General features: G+C 48.8%; 1 protein-coding gene across 1 annotated transcript in view; it reads left to right on the top strand.

Annotated features, from left to right (window-relative positions):
* The window catches only part of LOC126183902 (uncharacterized), a 463,083-nt gene that overhangs the window by 151,423 nt on the left and 294,106 nt on the right, over positions 1-17,554 (top strand). The window contains exon 2 of the mRNA XM_049926242.1: positions 11,710-11,877. The gene's annotated coding sequence lies outside the window, so the exon portion shown is untranslated. The remainder of the gene's footprint in view (positions 1-11,709; positions 11,878-17,554) is intronic.

Below are 17,554 nucleotides of genomic sequence, written 5' to 3'. Positions count from 1 at the left end.
GCGACCAGCTGACCGAGGCGCTCCTTACAGGGCTACCTTGTGTTTAGGCGAACGAGCAGTCGAGGAAGGACTGCGACGAGCTGGGATCAGAGACGCGGCCTTGAAGCTGCACAAGCCAACGAACAGATGCGAGCCGTGTCAATTTATCGTCGCCGCGCGAACGGGTGACAGTTCAGGCGGCATTTTCGAGCTGCAGGAGCTGCTCGGCTTCCCCGTAAAGACCGAAGCCCTCCCGCCTGACTTGGACCCGAAGCAGCAGTGTTTCAGATGCCAGCGAGGAGGACACGTTGCCAAGTACTGCCGAAATGCTGAAAAAGTGCGTAAAGTACTCCGGCGAGCACGGAAGTCGCGCTTGCGGCAGGTGCAATGGAGACACGCCGACGTGCGCTCGATGGGACGAGCCACATGTTGCCAGCTGGCGTGGCGTCCCGCCCTCTCGAACCGCAGCCAGACCGAGGTGGCGGTCTCGACCGCAAAGACGTGCCGGTTTCCTCTTTGACCGACCGGAATGCTCAGTCAAACGTACGGAGGACTGGCCGCACCCGGGGGGTCGGGAGCAGGCGCCGGGACGTAAGTAGCTGCAACTGCAGACCGCGCCCAAATGCGCGACGTCAAGGAAGTAGCTGTGGCTCTTACAAGGGAACCTCCCCATCGCTCCCCCCTCGGATTTAGTTATAAGTTGGCACAGTGGATAGGCCTTGAAAAACTGAACACTGATCAATCAGGAAAACAGGAAGAAGTTGTGTGGAACTATGAAAAAAAAAAAGCAAAATATACAAACTGAGTAGTCCATGCGCAAGAAAGGCAACATCAGGGATAGTGTCAGCTCAGGAGCGCCGTGGTCTCGTGGTTAGCGTAAGCAGCTGCGGAACGAGAGGTCCTTGGTTCAAGTCTTCCCTCGAGTGAAAAGATAACTTTCTTTATTTCTGCAAAGTTATGATCTGTCCGTTCGTTCACTGACGTCTCTGTTCACGGTAATAAGTTTAGTGTCTGTGCCGGCCGGAGTGGCCGTGCGGTTCTAGGCGCTACAGTCTGGAGCCTAGCGTCCGCTACGGTCGCAGGTTCGAATCCTGCCTCGGGCATGGATGTGTGTGATGTCCTTAGGTTAGCTAGGTTTAATTAGTTCTGAGTTCTTGGCGGCTGATGACCTCAGAAGTTAAGTCGCATAGTGCTCAGAGCCAGTTTTTAGTGTCTGTGTTTTGCGACCGCACCGCAAAACCGTGCGGTTAGTAGACGAAAGGACGTGCCTCTCCAATGGGAACCGAAGACATTTGATGGCAAGGTCATAGGTCAACCGATTCCTCCACAGGAAAACACGTCTGATATATTCTATACGACACTGGCGACGGCATGTGCGTCACATGACAGGAATATGTTGTGGACCCACCTAACTTGTACACGTGGCGAATGGGTAAAAAGATTCTTCTACCTTGCCTGATTTAGGTTTTCTTGTGGATGTGATAATCACTCCCAAAAAAGTGATGAAAACATAAGAGTTTGTCACATAAACTGCAACAAATGAGTGCAACAGTTTCACAGTCGCACAGTTTTCCCTGTGCTCTGTCAAAACATATGTTTTGAACGTTTTCAAATTTTTCCGTGTGTAGACCGTCAAATCCTGCATATGTCCAAGCAAATCTGAACATGTCCTGGAATTTTGGAGAGCGAAGTTGATTATATGTGAGTGCCTGAACTTTGATAATTGACACACGATCTCGTAAACAATACTGCTCTGTGTACCTGTGCAGCTTCGCAAAATAATTGTCTGAAAATAAAAAACTAAACTTTTCACTCGAGGGAAGACTTGAACCGAGGACCTCTCGTTCCGCAGCTGCTCACGCTAACCACTTTTCTTTTTAATTCATTTTGTTCGTTGTCTCTGCTCGGGATGGACGTTGCAAGACACCCGTTTCAGTTCGTCGTTGATCCATTAACTCAGTTTTTTATTACAGAAGGCAGCTAACCCTCTGACCGAACACGCTGAGCTACCGTGCCGGCACCACTGGACCACGGCGCTCCTGAGCTCACACTATCCTTGATGTTGCCTATCTTGCGCATGGACTACTCAGTTTGTATATTTTGCTTATTTTTTTCATAGTTCCACACAACTTCTTCCTGTTTTCTCGAGTGATCTGTGTTCAGTATTTCAAGGCCTATCCACTGTGACAACTTGTAACCAAATCTGAGGGGGGTGCGATGGGGAGGTTCCCTTGTTAGAACCACCGTGGTGGCAGAGAGAGCAGCGTTCGCAGCTGGCCTGGCTCCCTGTGACAACTGCGAACATAGCATGTGCGCGGTCTCCAATCAGCCAGATGGGCGCCTGCCCTTGCAACTCCTCCAGCAGTATCTCACGAGAAGGGTGCCGGGACACCACAGCAGCACTCATCACTCGAGCGCAAAAAGCCGGCATACACCTCGACCGAGTGACTGCAGCACAGCTTAACTAGCAAGCAGTGCTACTCGACGCCAAGATACAGAAAAATTGCGCCTTGCAGTAAGAAGCGAAACTGCGCAACTGGTTCCCAGCGAAGAAGCTGCCGGCAGACGTCAGCCTGCTGTTGCGCCCAGTCATCACACACATGGTGTAACAGGGCGTTGCCGCGCGGTCTGGTCATACTACACTCCTGGAAATGGAAAAAAGAACACATTGACACCGGTGTGTCAGACCCACCATACTTGCTCCGGACACTGCGAGAGGGCTGTACAAGCAATGATCACACGCACGGCACAGCGGACACACCAGGTACCGCGGTGTTGGCCGTCGAATGGCGCTAGCTGCGCAGCATTTGTGCACCGCCGCCGTCAGTGTCAGCCAGTTTGCCGTGGCATACGGAGCTCCATCGCAGTCTTTAACACTGGTAGCATGCCGCGACAGCGTGGACGTGAACCGTATGTGCAGTTGACGAACTTTGAGCGAGGGCGTATAGTGGGCATGCGGGAGGCCGGGTGGACGTACCGCCGAATTGCTCAACACGTGGGGCGTGAGGTCTCCACAGTACATCGATGTTGTCGCCAGTGGTCGGCGGAAGGTGCACGTGCCCGTCGACCTGGGACCGGACCGCAGCGACGCAAGGATGCACGCCAAGACCGTAGGATCCTACGCAGTGCCGTAGGGGACCGCACTGCCACTTCCCAGCAAATTAGGGACACTGTTGCTCCTGGGGTATCGGCGATAACCATTCGCAACCGTCTCCATGAAGCTGGGCTACGGTCCCGCACACCGTTAGGCCGTCTTCCGCTCACGCCCCAACATCGTGCAGCCCGCCTCCAGTGGTGTCGCGACAGGCGTGAATGGAGGGACGAATGGAGACGTGTCGTCTTCAGCGATGAGAGTCGCTTCTGCCTTGGTGCCAATGATGGTCGTATGCGTGTTTGGCGCCGTGCAGGTGAGCGCCACAATCAGGACTGCATACGACCGAGGCACACAGGGCCAACACCCGGCATCATGGTGTGGGGAGCGATCTCCTACACTGGCCGTACACCACTGGTGATCGTCGAGGGGACACTGAATAGTGCACGGTACATCCAAACCGTCATCGAACCCACCGTTCTACCATTCCTAGACCGGCAAGGGAACTTGCTGTTCCAACAGGACAATGCGCGTCCGCATGAATCCCGTGCCACCCAACGTGCTCTAGAAGGTGTAAGTCAACTACCCTGGCCAGCAAGATCTCAGGATCTGTCCCCCATTGAGCATGTTTGGGACTGGATGAAGCGTCGTCTCACGCGGTCTGCACGTCCAGCACGAACGCTGGTCCAGCTGAGGCGCCAGGTGGAAATGGCATGGCAAGCCGTTCCACAGGACTACATCCAGCATCTCTACGATCGTCTCCATGGGAGAATAGCAGCCTGCATTGCTGCGAAAGGTGGATATACACTGTACTAGTGCCGACATTGTGCATGCTCTGTTGCCTGTGTCTATGTGCCTGTGGTTCTGTCAGTGTGATCATGTGATGTATCTGACCCCAGGAATGTGTCAATAAAGTTTCCCCTTCCTGGGACAATGAATTCACGGTGTTCTTATTTCAATTTCCAGGAGTGTATAACGACCATTGACTCTGACACGGTATTAGCGGCGTGATACCCACTGCTAACATAACCCACCCTTGCACGATCTGCCGCAGATAGTAAAAAATCCGCTACTGCTCTTACTACCCGTCCAGACTATCGCAAAGTTTTTTTTTTCCCCTTCGCGCTTGCCTAGGCACTTTTTTCGCTTTCCCTTTAAACCCGCTACCCTCCGTTCGCTTTTCGACCACTTCTATCTCCTAGATGGGCTGTATTAGTGGGTAATCCTGCCCAGACGTACGGAAAACATCACGGTCCCAAATCCCACGACATCTTCAATTGACACTACCAATACGGAGATGACAGCACATCTTTTGAGAAAGTTACCGTGTTGGTGCGGAAGTGGAGGGGCCCCACACTTAAACACTCGACGAGCAGTCTCAGGTAGCGCCTGATTAAGATAACGGGTCACATTGTTGAAATAAGCTGCAAGAACGACGCTAGTATCCGGCAGAATATTCGACACCTCCAGATATCTATAGATCGTCGGAAAGCATGAAGAATTACATATTATACAGCACTAAAATATGTAGAACTCGCAATATTTACACACTGCACAAAAAACAATGTCATGTCTCGTTGTTGTTGTTGTTGTTGTTGTTGTGGTCTTCAGTCCTGAGACTGGTTTGATGCAGCTCTCCATGCTACTCTATCCTGTGCAAGCTTCTTCATCTCCCAGTACCTACTGCAACCTACATCCTTCTGAATCTGCTTAGTGTATTCATCTCTTGGTCTCCCCCTATGATTTTTACCCTCCACGCTGCCCTCCAATACTAAATTGGTGATCCCTTGATGCCTCAGAACATGTCCTACCAACCGATCCCTTCTTCTTGTCAAGTTGTGCCACAAACTTCTCTTCTCCCCAATCCTATTCAATACTTCCTCATTAGTTATGTAATCTACCCATCTAATCTTCAGCATTCTTTTGTAGCACCACATTTCAAAAGCTTCTATTCTCTTCTTGTCCAAACTATTTACCGTCCATGTTTCACTTCCATACATGGCTACACTCCATACAAATACTTTCAGAAATGACTTCCTGACACTTAAATCTATACTCGATGTTAACAAATTTCTCTTCTTCAGAAACGCTTTCCTTGCCATTGTCAGTCTACATTTTATATCCTCTCTACTTCGACCATCATCAGTTATTTTGCTCCCCAAATAGCAAAACTCCTTTACTACTTTAAGTATCTCATTTCCTAATCTAATACCCTCAGCATCACCCGACTTAATTCGACTACATTCCATTATCCTTGTTTTGCTTTTGTTGGTGTTCATCTTATATCCTCCCTTCAAGACACCATCCATTCCGTTCAACTGCTCTTCCAAGTCCTTTGCTGTCTCTGACAGAATTACAATGTCATCGGCGAACCTCAAAGTTTTTATTTCTTCTCCATGGATTTTAATACCTACGCCGAATTTTTCTTTTGTTTCCCCTACTGCTTGCTCAATATAGAGATTGAATAACATCGGGGAGAGGCTACAACCCTGTCTTACTCCCTTCCCAACCACTGCTTCCCTTTCATGCCCCTCGACTCTTATAACTGCCATCTTGTTTCTGTACAAATTGTAAATAGCGTTTCGCTCCCTGTATTTTACCCCTGCCACCTTTAGAATTTGAAAGAGAGTATTCCAGTCAACATTGTCAAAAGCTTTCTCTAAGTCTACAAATGCTAGAAACGTAGGTTTGCCTTTCCTTAATCTTTCTTCTAAGATAAGTCGTAAGGTCAGTATTGCCTCACGTGTTCCAGTATTTCTACGGAATCCAAACTGATCTTCCCCGAGGTCGGCTTCTACTAGTTTTTCCATTCGTCTGTAAAGAATTCGTGTTAGTACTTTGCAGCTGTGGCTTATTAAACTGATTGTTCGGTAATTTTCACATCTGTCAACACCTGCTTTCTTTGGGATTGGAATTATTATATTCTTCTTGAAGTCTGAGGGTATTTCGCCTGTTTCATACATCTTGCTCACCAGATGTTAGAATTTTGTGAGGACTGGCTCTCCCAAGGCCGTCAGTAGTTCCAATGGAATGTTGTCTACTCCGGGGGCCTTGTTTCGACTCAGGTCCCTCAGTGCTCTGTCAAACTCTTCACGCAGTATCGTATCTCCCATTTCATCTTCATCTACATCCTCTTCCATTTCCATAAAATTGTCCTCAAGAACACCGCCCTCATATAGTCCCTCTATATACTCCTTCCACCTTTCTGCTTTCCCTTCTTTGCTTAGAACTGGGTTTCCATCTGAGCCCTTGATATTCATACAAGTGGTTCTCTTTTCTCCAAAGGTCTCTTTAATTTTCCTGTAGGCAGTATCTATCTTACCCCTAGTGAGGTAAGCCTCTACATCCTTACATTTGTCCTCTAGCCTGCTTAGCCATTTTGCACTTCCTGTCGATCTCATTTTTGAGACGTTTGTATTCCTTTTTGCCTGCTTCATTGACTGCATTTTTATATTTTCTCCTTTCATCAATTAAATTCAATATTTCTTCTGTTACCCAAGGATTTCTACTAGCCCTCGTCTTTTTACCTACTGGATCCTCTGCTGCCTTCACTACTTTATCCCTCAAAGCTACCCATTCTTCTTCTACTGTATTTCTTTCCCCCATTCCTGTCAATTGTTCCCTTATGCTCTCCCTGAAACTCTGTACAACCTCTTGTTCTTTCAGTTTATCCAGGTCCCATCTCCTTAAATTCCCACCTTTTTGCAGTTTCTTCAGTTTTAATCTACAGGTCATATCCAATAGATTGTGGTCAGAGTCCACATCTGCCCCTGGAAATGTCTTACAATTTAAAACCTGGTTCCTAAATCTCTGTCTTACCATTACATAATCTATCTGATACCTTTTAGTATCTCCAGGGTTCTTCCATGTATACAACCTTCTGTCATGATTCTTAAACCAAGTGTTAGCTATGATTAAGTTGTGCTCTGTGCAAAATTCTATCAGGCGGCTTCCTCTTTCATTTCTTAGCCCCAATCCGTATTCACCTACTACGTTTCCTTCTCTCCCTTTTCCTACACTCGAATTCCAGTCACCCATGACTATTAAATTTTCGTCTCCCTTCACTACCTGAATAATTTCTTTTATTTCATCACACATCTCTTCAATTTCTTCGTCATCTGCAGAGCTAGTTGGCATATAAACTTGTAATATTGTAGTAGGTGTGGGCTTCGTATCTATCTTGACCACAATAATGCGTTCACTATGCTGTTTGTAGTAGCTTACCTGCATTCCTATTTTCCTATTCATTATTAAACCTACTCCTGCATTACCCCTATTTGACTTTGTGTTTATAACCCTGTAATCACCTGACCAGAAGTCTTGTTCCTCCTGCCACCGAACTTCACTAATTCCCACTATATCTAACTTTAACCTGTCCATTTCCCTTTTTAAATTTTCTAACCTACCTGCCCGATTAAGGGATCTGACATTCCACGCTCCGATCCGTAGAATGCCAGTTTTTTTTCTCCTGATAACGACATCCTCTTGAGTAGTCCCCGCCCGGAGATCCGAATGGGGGACTATTTTACCTCCGGAATATTTTACCCAAGAGGACGCCATCATCATTTAATCATACAGTAAAGCTGCACGCCCTCGGGAAAAATTACGGCCGTAGTTTCCCCTTGCTTCCAGCCGTTCGCAGTACCACAACAGCAAGGCCGTTTTGGTTATTATTACAAGGCCAGATCAGTCAATCATCCAGACTGTTGCCCTTGCAACTACTGAAAAGGCTGCTGCCCCTCTTCAGGAACCACACGTTTGTCTGGCCTCTCAACAGATACCCCTCCGTTGTGGTTGTACCTACGGTACGGCTATCTGTATCGCTGAGGCACGCAAGCCTCCCCACCAACGGCAAGGTCCATGGTTCATGTCTCACAACAACAAAAAATCATAAAATGACGGAAACTGCTTATGGCATTTCTGGTGTGCATTCCTTCATGTCATTCCAAAATCAATCTCTGGATTTTAACTCCGACCAGTAAAACATCTTGTGTTCCTAGATACACTATCCTCCATGTACAACACTCTCTCCTATCTTATTTCGACAGAGCTTTGCTTTGGCTCTTGCATAGATAACATGTTCGCATACCTCGGAGAAGGGGGAAATTATGTGAGGTAAAGCGTCTATAGCAGAGTCACCAGAAGAGGAGACATGTTAGTAGGACATCGGCTGCGGCGTCCATAAATAATTAACTTGATACTAAAAGTAATAGTAGGGAGTAAAAATAATAGGGTCTGGCAAAGCAATTTATTGAATATGTTGGGTTCATTAATTATGCTGAGATGAAAATATTAACGCAATGCAGTGAAAGACGGAGGGCATCATCAAAGCAGTCTGATAATCGGCGAGGGGCGGGAGGGAGGGAGGGGTAGGAAATGGAGTGCTCACATCAACTCCTCTCCTCTAAGCTCTAAGGGAACACACGATCTGAATGTCCCCATCCAATGCAGCGTTCACTATCATCAACAGTATGTGCCCCATTCCATTACACTCTGTGGAGAGGTTTTGAATTTGAGTCATGACTCTCGTGCTAGGTCTTTACGCCAGGACCTCTCATCCGCCTGCAGGGCTAATAACAGCGGTGAAAAATTTTTCTACTTGCAGGATTCGAACCGGCTATGTCCGTGTCGAACTGTCGTATTAATATAGAGGCTGAAAGTTCCAAGTGAAGACGTCAAATCAGTCTTAGATTGACATTACAAGGGGCGATCAAAAAGTTCCCGTTCTGAGACCGTATAGTCCATAATCGGTTCGTCAATCAGGCAAAATCGCTGCGAGCATTAAGACAACCACCCACCGACTCACCTGATTAAAAGTACTGATTTGCTAAAACATCGTGTTTCGCTGCGTGAAGATGTCCGTAACCGCCTGTTGGACGCACTCAACCGACATGAAGTGTCCACACTTGGAGGTCTTTTTTAAGGGACCAAAGGTGTGACAATCGCATGGGGAGAGATTAGGACTGAAGGGCGGCTCTCGAGTTTCTATCACTTAAGTTCGCCTAACTTCTGTGTTGCGACATTCGCAATATGACGACATGCGTTACCATGAAGCAGTGCCACCCCCGTCGCAGTTTTCCCGGACCTTCCGCATTAATTGCATGCACTTCTTCATTCTCCGACGGATGTCTACCGGTGTTTGTCCTTCGGCTGCGAAGAAAGATGTAACAGCACTCTGGTCCTCTTTGGAGCATTTGATAATAACGTCGCCATAGTTGGTGTTTCCGCATTTACCGCACGCACGTCGGAAAGACACAAATGCCTTGCCAGCGTGTCGGTGCTGATTGTAACCACATCGGAGTCGTGTTATGTTGCATATACGCTGCAGCAACGCCATCCAACGGAAACTTTTTGATCGCCCTGATATATAACAGATTCTAACAACTCCATATTAGTTATACTGATTTGTCGGAATTTTACTTAAATAAATACAACCGGCCGGAGTGGCCGAGCGGTTCTAGGGGCTACAGTCTGGAACCGCGCGACCGCTACGGTCGCAGGTTCGAATCCTGCCTTGAGCATGGATGTGTGTGATGTCCTTAGGTTAGTTAGGTTTAAGTAGCTCTAGGTTCTAGGGAACTGATGACCTCAGAAGGTAAGTCCCATAGTGCTCAGAGCCATTTGAACCATTTTTTTAAATAAATACACCGAAAGAAATCGCAACACCAAGAAGGAGTTGTACGAGATAATCGTAAGTTGGTAGGCATGTTTCTACATCTGATAGATAACGCCTATTCAAATTTCACGCGCCGGCCGGTGTGGCCGTGCGGTTCTAGGCGCTTCAGTCTGGAACCGCGTGACCGCTACGGTCGCAGGTTCGAATCCTGCCTCGGGCATGGATGTGTGTGATGTCCTTAGGTTAGTTAGGTTTAAGTAGTTCTAAGTTCTAGGGGACTGATGACCGCAGATGTTAAGTCCCATAGTGCTCAGAGCCAGAGCCAAATTTCACGCCAGTAGCTTAAGATGGTGCTTGTTGCGCCACTATGAGGATGCTTTAAATACGTGCTGTAACGGTCGTGAGCGTTAATTATCTTCGAGATTGCACGTAGTGAGTTGATGTCAGTCAAGAATGCCTTTAAGACCACGAAGACGCCGTTATCAACGAAGACGCCATTATCAACAGCTCACTGAGTTTGAACGAGGTAGTGTAATGGGGCTACGAAAAGCTGAATGTTCCTTACGTGCTATTGCAGAAAGACTTGGCAAGGGTGTACCCACTGTACACGATTGCAAGCTGCGGTAGTTACAGGAAGGTACGGTCGCAAGAAGACTGGCCTTCGGACGGCCACGTGGCACCAACGAGAGGAAAGACCGTCGTTTTTGGCGTATGGCTGTGGTGTATCGTATTGAGTCTGCAGCAGCAATTCGAGCAGCAGTTGGCACGACAGTGACTCAACAAACTGTTACAAATCGGTTACTTCAAGGTCAGCTCCGTGCCAGACGCCCTGTAGTGTGCGTTCCACTGTCCCCAAACCACCGCCATTTGCGCTTCAGTAGTGTCAAGCGACATCTCATTGGAAGGCAGGGTGGAGGCGTGTTGTGTTTTCTGATGAAGGCCGGTTCTGCCTGAGTGCCAGTGATGGCCGTGTGTTGGTTAGAAGGAGGCCGGTTGAGGGCTTCCACCCAACCTATCTGCGTGCTAGACACACTGGACCTAAATCGGCACATATGTTCTGTGGTGCGATTTCGTATGACAGCAGGAGTACTGTCGTAGTTATCCCACACATCCTGACTGTAAATCTGGACGTCATTCTAGTGCTTCGAGCTGTTGTGCTGCCACTCATGTATAACATTCCAGGGGGCGTTTTCCAACAGGATAACGCTCGCCCACATACCGCTGTTGTAGTCCAACATGCTGTTCAGTGTCGACATGTTCCCTTGGCCTTCTCGATCATCAGATCTGTCTCCAGTCTAGTACATGTGGAACATGATCGGACGACAACTCCACCGTCATCCACTACCAGCATTAACTGTCCCTGTACTGACCGACCAAGTGAAACAGACATGGAATTTCGTATGACAGCAGGAGTACTGTCATGGTTATCCCACACATCCTGACTGTAAATCTGGGCCGGCCAGTGTGGCCGAGCGGTTCTAGGCGCTTCAGTCTGGAACCGCGAGACCGCTACGGTCGCAGGTTCGAATCCTGCCTCGGGCATGGATGTGTGTGATGTCCTTAGGTTAGTTAGGTTTAAGTAGTTCTATGTTCTAGGGGACTGATAACGTCAGATGTTGAGTCCCATAGTGCTCAGAGCCATTTGTAGATCTGGACGTCATTCTGGTGATTCGAACTGTTCTGCTGCCAGTCATGTATAACATTCCAGGGGGTGTTTTCCAACAGGATAACGTTTGCATGCTTGCATTCAACATTCTGGCTGTTACACCGGTTATTACTCTGCCAGCATTTTCACATTTGCAATGGCCTCTCTCGTGCTTGCATTAACCTGTGATCTTGCAATGTTAACCACTTAAGTATGTTACCTAGACAAATGTATTCCCAAAATTTCATTACTCTACATCTGTTATTTTTTGGTGCTGCGCTTTTTTTTCCGTCAGTGTAAATGCATATTAATACGTAAAGAGATTTCCTAAAGCAGTGTTGCACGAATACACGGCTGCAGTGTCCCGGTTGCCCGCAGATGCTGCTGACGGTGTCGAGGCTGGTGGTGCTGGCGTCGCTGTCGCTGTTCTTCGTGCTGCCGCTGCTGCTGATGCTAGCACCGCTAGTCTTCGAGTTAGCGCATCTAATCTCAAACTGATGTCACCCGCTTACTCGCCCACCAGGGCACCTCTAAAACTACCCCACGGTGAGTACCCCTAACCTCATTCACATTATACCTAGAGAGTTACTTAAAGAGTTGAGCTTGTTCTTCCGCATCTGAATCTGTACTCTGCTAATCTGTATAAATTGCGGGGTAAAAACGCCTTTTATTGTGTATGTTTGGTTTGTGGGGCGCTCAACTGCGCGGTCATCAGCGCCCGTACAAAGTCCCAATTTTTACACAGTCCAATCCAGCCACTGTCACGATTGATGATGATGAAATGATGGGGACAGCACAAACACCCAGTCCCCGGGCAGAGAAAATCCCCAACCCGGCCGGGTATCAAACCCGGGACACTGTGATCAAGAGGCAGCAACGCTAGCCACTAGACCACGAGCTGCGAATTTATTGTATATGTATTTACATTTCTCCACATTCTGTTTGCGTATGGAGTATGGAAGAAACAAACTTATGTGCTCGAATCACCACGGTTTTAGAAAGAATCGCTCGTGTAAAACTCAACTTGCCCTTTTGTCACATGATATACTGTGAGCTATGGAACTATGGAAACAGGTAGATTCCATATTCCTAGATTTCCGAAAAGCATCTGACACGGTACCCCACTGCTGATTCTTAACGAAGGTACAGGAATAAAGAATAGGTTGCCAGATGTGAGTGGCTCGAAGGCTGCTTAAATAACAGGACCCAGTATGTTGTCCTCGCCTGCGAGTGCCCCAGGGAAGTGTTATAGTAGTGCTATTATTTTCTGTATACATAAATTGGCTGGTGCACAGGGTGGGCGGCAATCTGCGGTTGTTTGCTGATAATGCTGTGGTGCACAGGAAGGTGTCGACTGTAGGATGATACATGATGACTTACACAAAATTTCTAATTGGGGTCACGAATGACAGCTAACTCTAATTGTAGAAAAATGTAATTGAATGTGGATGAGTAGGAAAAGCAAATCAGTAATGTTCGAATGCAGTGTTAATAGTGCCCTGCTCGACTCAGTCAAGTCGTTCACATATCTGGGCGTAACGTTGTAAAGCGATATGAAATGGAACGAGCATATGAGGATTATCCTACGGAAGGCGAATTGTCGATTTCTGTTTGTTGGTAGAATTTCAGAAAGGTGTTGTTCATCTGTAAAGGAGACAGCGTGTAGGAGCTAGTGCGACCCATTCTTGACTTCTGCTCGAGTGTCTGGGATCCTCACCAGGACATCAGATATAGAAGCAATTCAAAGGCGGACTGCTACATCTGTTCGAGTAACACGCAACACCTTCTTGCTTCCCAATGTTGAAGAGCAATTCAGGGATGGCGATTGCATCTTTCGACACTATCGAGTACCTGTTGATAATGTACGGCCTGTGGCGGAGTGGTTACACGACAATAACATCCCTGTAAAGGACTGGCCTGCACAGAGCCCTGATCTGAATCCTATAGAACACCTTTAGGATGTTTTGGAACGCCGACTTCGTGCCAGGTCTCACCGACCGACATCGATACATCTCCTCAGTGCAGCACTTCGTGAAGAATGGGCTGCCATTCCCCAAGAAACCTTCCACCACCTGATTGAACGTATGCCTGCGAGAGTGGAAGCTGTCATCAAGACTAAGGGTGGGCCAACACCATACTGAGTTCCATCATTATCGATAGCGGGCGATACGAACTTGTAAATCATTTTCAGCTAGGTGTCCGAATACTTGTGATGACATAGTGTCTCTGTTAGGACAGAGCAGCGAAATCTGGCGTTAGTGGACTATGGCAGCAGACGACCGACGCGGCTGCCTAACGCGATATCGCCAGCAACGATTCTCCAGGGCTCGTGACCATATCGGTTGGACCCTACACGACTGGAAAACCGTTCCCTGGTCAGGAGAGTCCCGATTTCAGTTGGTAAAAGCTGATGGCAGGGTTAGAGTGTGGCGCAGACCCAACAAAGCCATGGACCCAAGCTGCCAACAAGGCACTGCGCAAGTTGGTGGTAACTCCATAATGGTGTGTACTGTGTTTACATGGAATGGACTGGGCCCTCAGGTCCAACTGAACCGATCATTGACTGGAAATGGTTATTGAAGTGTTAGCAGAAGAGCCAACACCTTGTAGCTAGAGGAGGCCGAAAGGCACGCGTTAAAGCTCACGCAGACTGGCGTGAGGTCTGGAACAGTTAAGGGAAATTATAGTAGCAAATAAAGTACGTAGTTGAAGTAATACTTAACTTTATTCCATAATTGGTGAACATCGCTCTTGATATCACATAAGTGCAATCTCAATATCAATTGGTAATGGCGCCTTGCTAGGTCGTAGCAACTGACGTAGCTGAAGGCTATGCTAACTATCGTCTCGGCAATTGAGAGCGTAGTTGTCAATGATCCATCTCTGGCTAAGTCGGCTGTACAACTGGGGCGAGTGCTAGTATGTCTCACTAGACCTGCCGTGTGGCGGCGCTCGGTCTGCCATCACTGACAGTGGCGACACGCGGGTCCGTCGTATACTAGCGGACCGCGGCCGATTTAAAAGCTACCACCTATCAAGTGTGGTGTCTGGCGGTGACACCACATTCCTCCCCCGCAAATCGGCGAACGGTGGTGTTATAAGGCTTCCGCCCGCCGTGGGGGGGACCCCATGTTGACGTATGCGACGAGGTGGGGAGCCTAACAACAGGCGAGGCTGTGCCACCCGCACCCGGCCATTCGGTAGGAGGGGAGCTAGGAAACGCCTGAAAACCTAGTCCATGGTGCACGCCAACATGCGGTGTATGCGCCCGTAGATAGTCAGGAGGGGCCGAAGTGTCGACCTCCATCGAGTCGGAGCACCCGACGGGCGAAGACGACAGATGGCCCGGAGCGGGCAAGAGTTCCATGGCGGAGAACAACTGGTCACGGGAAGCGATCGGCGGCGCGTGACCCAGGGAGGCGCCCGGCGGCTGCAGCGACGCGCCCACTGCGGGCGTCGCCGGCGAGAGAACAGGCGGCGGCGGCGAAGGCGGCGCGTCGCCATGGGGCAAAACGGAAGGCAGCGTCGGTAACACCTGGGGCTGAGGCGAGCCAGTAGAGGGTCCCCAGGGCGCTGACCGGACGGCACCGTCGCTGAAAGCAGACGGGGAGCGGCAGAACCCGTGCGACGAAGGAGGCGCAGCTGATTGAGATGCCGACGCACCTCACCAGAGGCCCCCAAAACCAGATACATCGCGCGGCCGAGGCAGCGAAGAATGCGCCCTGCGAGCCAACGCCGTGCACCGCGATAGCTGCGATAGTATACAACGTCGCCAGGGGCAAAAGCAAGTGTCTGCCGCTGCACAGGAACCTGATGCGGCGGATGTAGCACAGACATCAAGGTTCGATGAGGGCGACCGTGAAGCAACTCAGCCGGCGAGCGACCATCGCGGGGCTGAGAGCGATACGAGGACAAAAAGAGCAATAACGCGTCCTCCCGAGAATGCGACTCTTTCAATTTCAACATCTGTGACTTGAAAGTCCGGACCAAACGTTCAGCGGCACCGTTTGACTGTGGCGAAAACGGCGCGGACGTCAGATGTTGAATACCATTGGGCTTGCAGAATGACTGAAATTCTGCGGACGTGAATTGTGGGCCATTGTCGGAAACAATAGTCTGCGGTACACCTTCAATGCAAAAGATAGCGGACAACGCTTGGATTGTGGCAGAAGACGTCGTGGAAGACATCCGGACAACAAAAGGAAAATTACTGAAGGAATCAACCACAACCAACCATCGACCATTCCAGAATGGACCAGCAAAATCGATGTGTAAGCGTTGCCAAGGGGAAGTGGCTTTTGGCCATGCAAAGAATTTCCGCGGTGGTGCGGATTGTTGTTCGGCACACGCCATGCAAGAAGAGCACATATTCGTAATCGCAGCATCGATTCTGAACCAAGTACAGTGCTGGCGAGCAAGTTGTTTCGTTCTCACTATACCCCAATGTCCTTGGTGGAGAAGCTGTAAGACAGAGGACTGTAACGAACGTGGGACCACGACCCTGGACTGATCATTATCAGAACGCAACAGCAAAACACCACGTCGTACAAAAAGTCTCTCCTTGTGAGCAAAAAATCGGCGAACCAACGGATCCTCGATCCGTGACTTTGACAAGGGCCATTGCGTAGCAACAAAACGCAGAACGGTAGCAAGGACAGGGTCGGCAGCTGTAGCTGTAGCTACACAACGAAAATCAATCGGAAACGATTCGATCACGTCATCGGTTTCCGCATCAATGAACATGCAAGCAAGTTCGGAAGAATCGAATGCTCTATCCTCAGCAACAGGCAAACGGGACAACGCATCGGCGTTTCCGTGCTTAGCAGTGGACCGATACAAGATATCGTAGCGATACTGCAAGAGGAAAATAGACCATCGAATGAATTTCTGCGCTGTACGCGGAGGTACAGGCTTGTTCGGATGAAAAAACGATGTCAAAGGTTTGTGGTCTGTGATGATGGTAAAGTGACGACCATACAAGAAATCATGAAACTTTGTAACACCAAATACGAGAGCCAAAGCTTCTTTCTCGATCTGTGAATAATTTCTTTGCGCAGACGAGAGCAATTTGGACGCAAAGGCAATAGGGCGATCATGCGAGCCATCTTTGTGCGCAAGCACAGCACCGATCCCGAAATCCGATGCATCTACCATCAAAAAAAGGGGTTTCTGGGGATCGAATGGCGTAAGGCAAGTATTAGAAAGCAACGCCGATTTCAACTGGCGAAACGCGCGTTCGCATTCCGTCGTCCAGACGAACGGAACACCTTTACGGCGTAAGCGATGAAGCGGAGCTGAAATGGAAGAGGCATGGGGGATATATCGATGGTAATAATTTATTTTACCCAGCACACTCTGTAGCTGCTTCAAATTCTGCGGCGAAGGCAAGTCTTGTATGGCCCGGAGGTGCTCTGGACTGGGATGTATGCCTTGGGCATTGAGAACATGTCCCAGATAGGGTAAGTCACGAGCAAAAAACACACATTTGTCCTTCCGCAAGCGAAGACCATTCTGTCGCAAGACCTGAAATAATGTTCGGAGGTTGGCTAAATGTTCTTCTTCCGTCTTTCCGGAGATCACAATATCGTCCAGATAGTTTGCTGCAGTAGGGACCGACGCACAAACAGTTTGTAAATATTGCTAATCCAATGTGCTCTGCACACGTGGGTTCGAATCCCATCCTCGTCGCCATATGAAGTATTGGCAGAAGAGCCAACACCTTGTAGCTAGAGGAGGCCGAAAGGCACGCGTTAAAGCTCACGCAGTCTGGCGTGAGGTCTGGAACAGTTAAGGGAAATTATAGTAGCTAATAAAGTACGTAGTTGAAGTAATACTTAACTTTATTCCATAATTGGTGAACATCGCTCTTGATATCACATAAGTGCAATCTCAATATCAATTGGTAATGGCGCCTTGCTAGGTCGTAGCAACTGACGTAGCTGAAGGCTATGCTAACTATCGTCTCGGCAATTGAGAGCGTAGTTGTCAGTGATCCATCTCTGGCTAAGTCGGCTGTACAACTGGGGCGAGTGCTAGTACGTCTCACTAGACCTGCCGTGTGGCGGCACTCGGCCTGCCATCACTGACAGTGGCGACACGCGGGTCCGTCGTATACTAGCGGAACGCGGCCGATTTAAAAGCTACCACCTAGCAAGTGTGGTGTCTGGCGGTGACACCACAGTTATGTTCTGCTACTTTGAGACCATTTGCACCCATTCATGTA

The sequence above is a fragment of the Schistocerca cancellata genome, chromosome 4 (genome assembly GCF_023864275.1).
Source record: "Schistocerca cancellata isolate TAMUIC-IGC-003103 chromosome 4, iqSchCanc2.1, whole genome shotgun sequence".
Classification (NCBI taxonomy): domain Eukaryota; kingdom Metazoa; phylum Arthropoda; class Insecta; order Orthoptera; family Acrididae; genus Schistocerca; species Schistocerca cancellata.
This window is presented reverse-complemented; position numbering and strand designations above follow the sequence as displayed.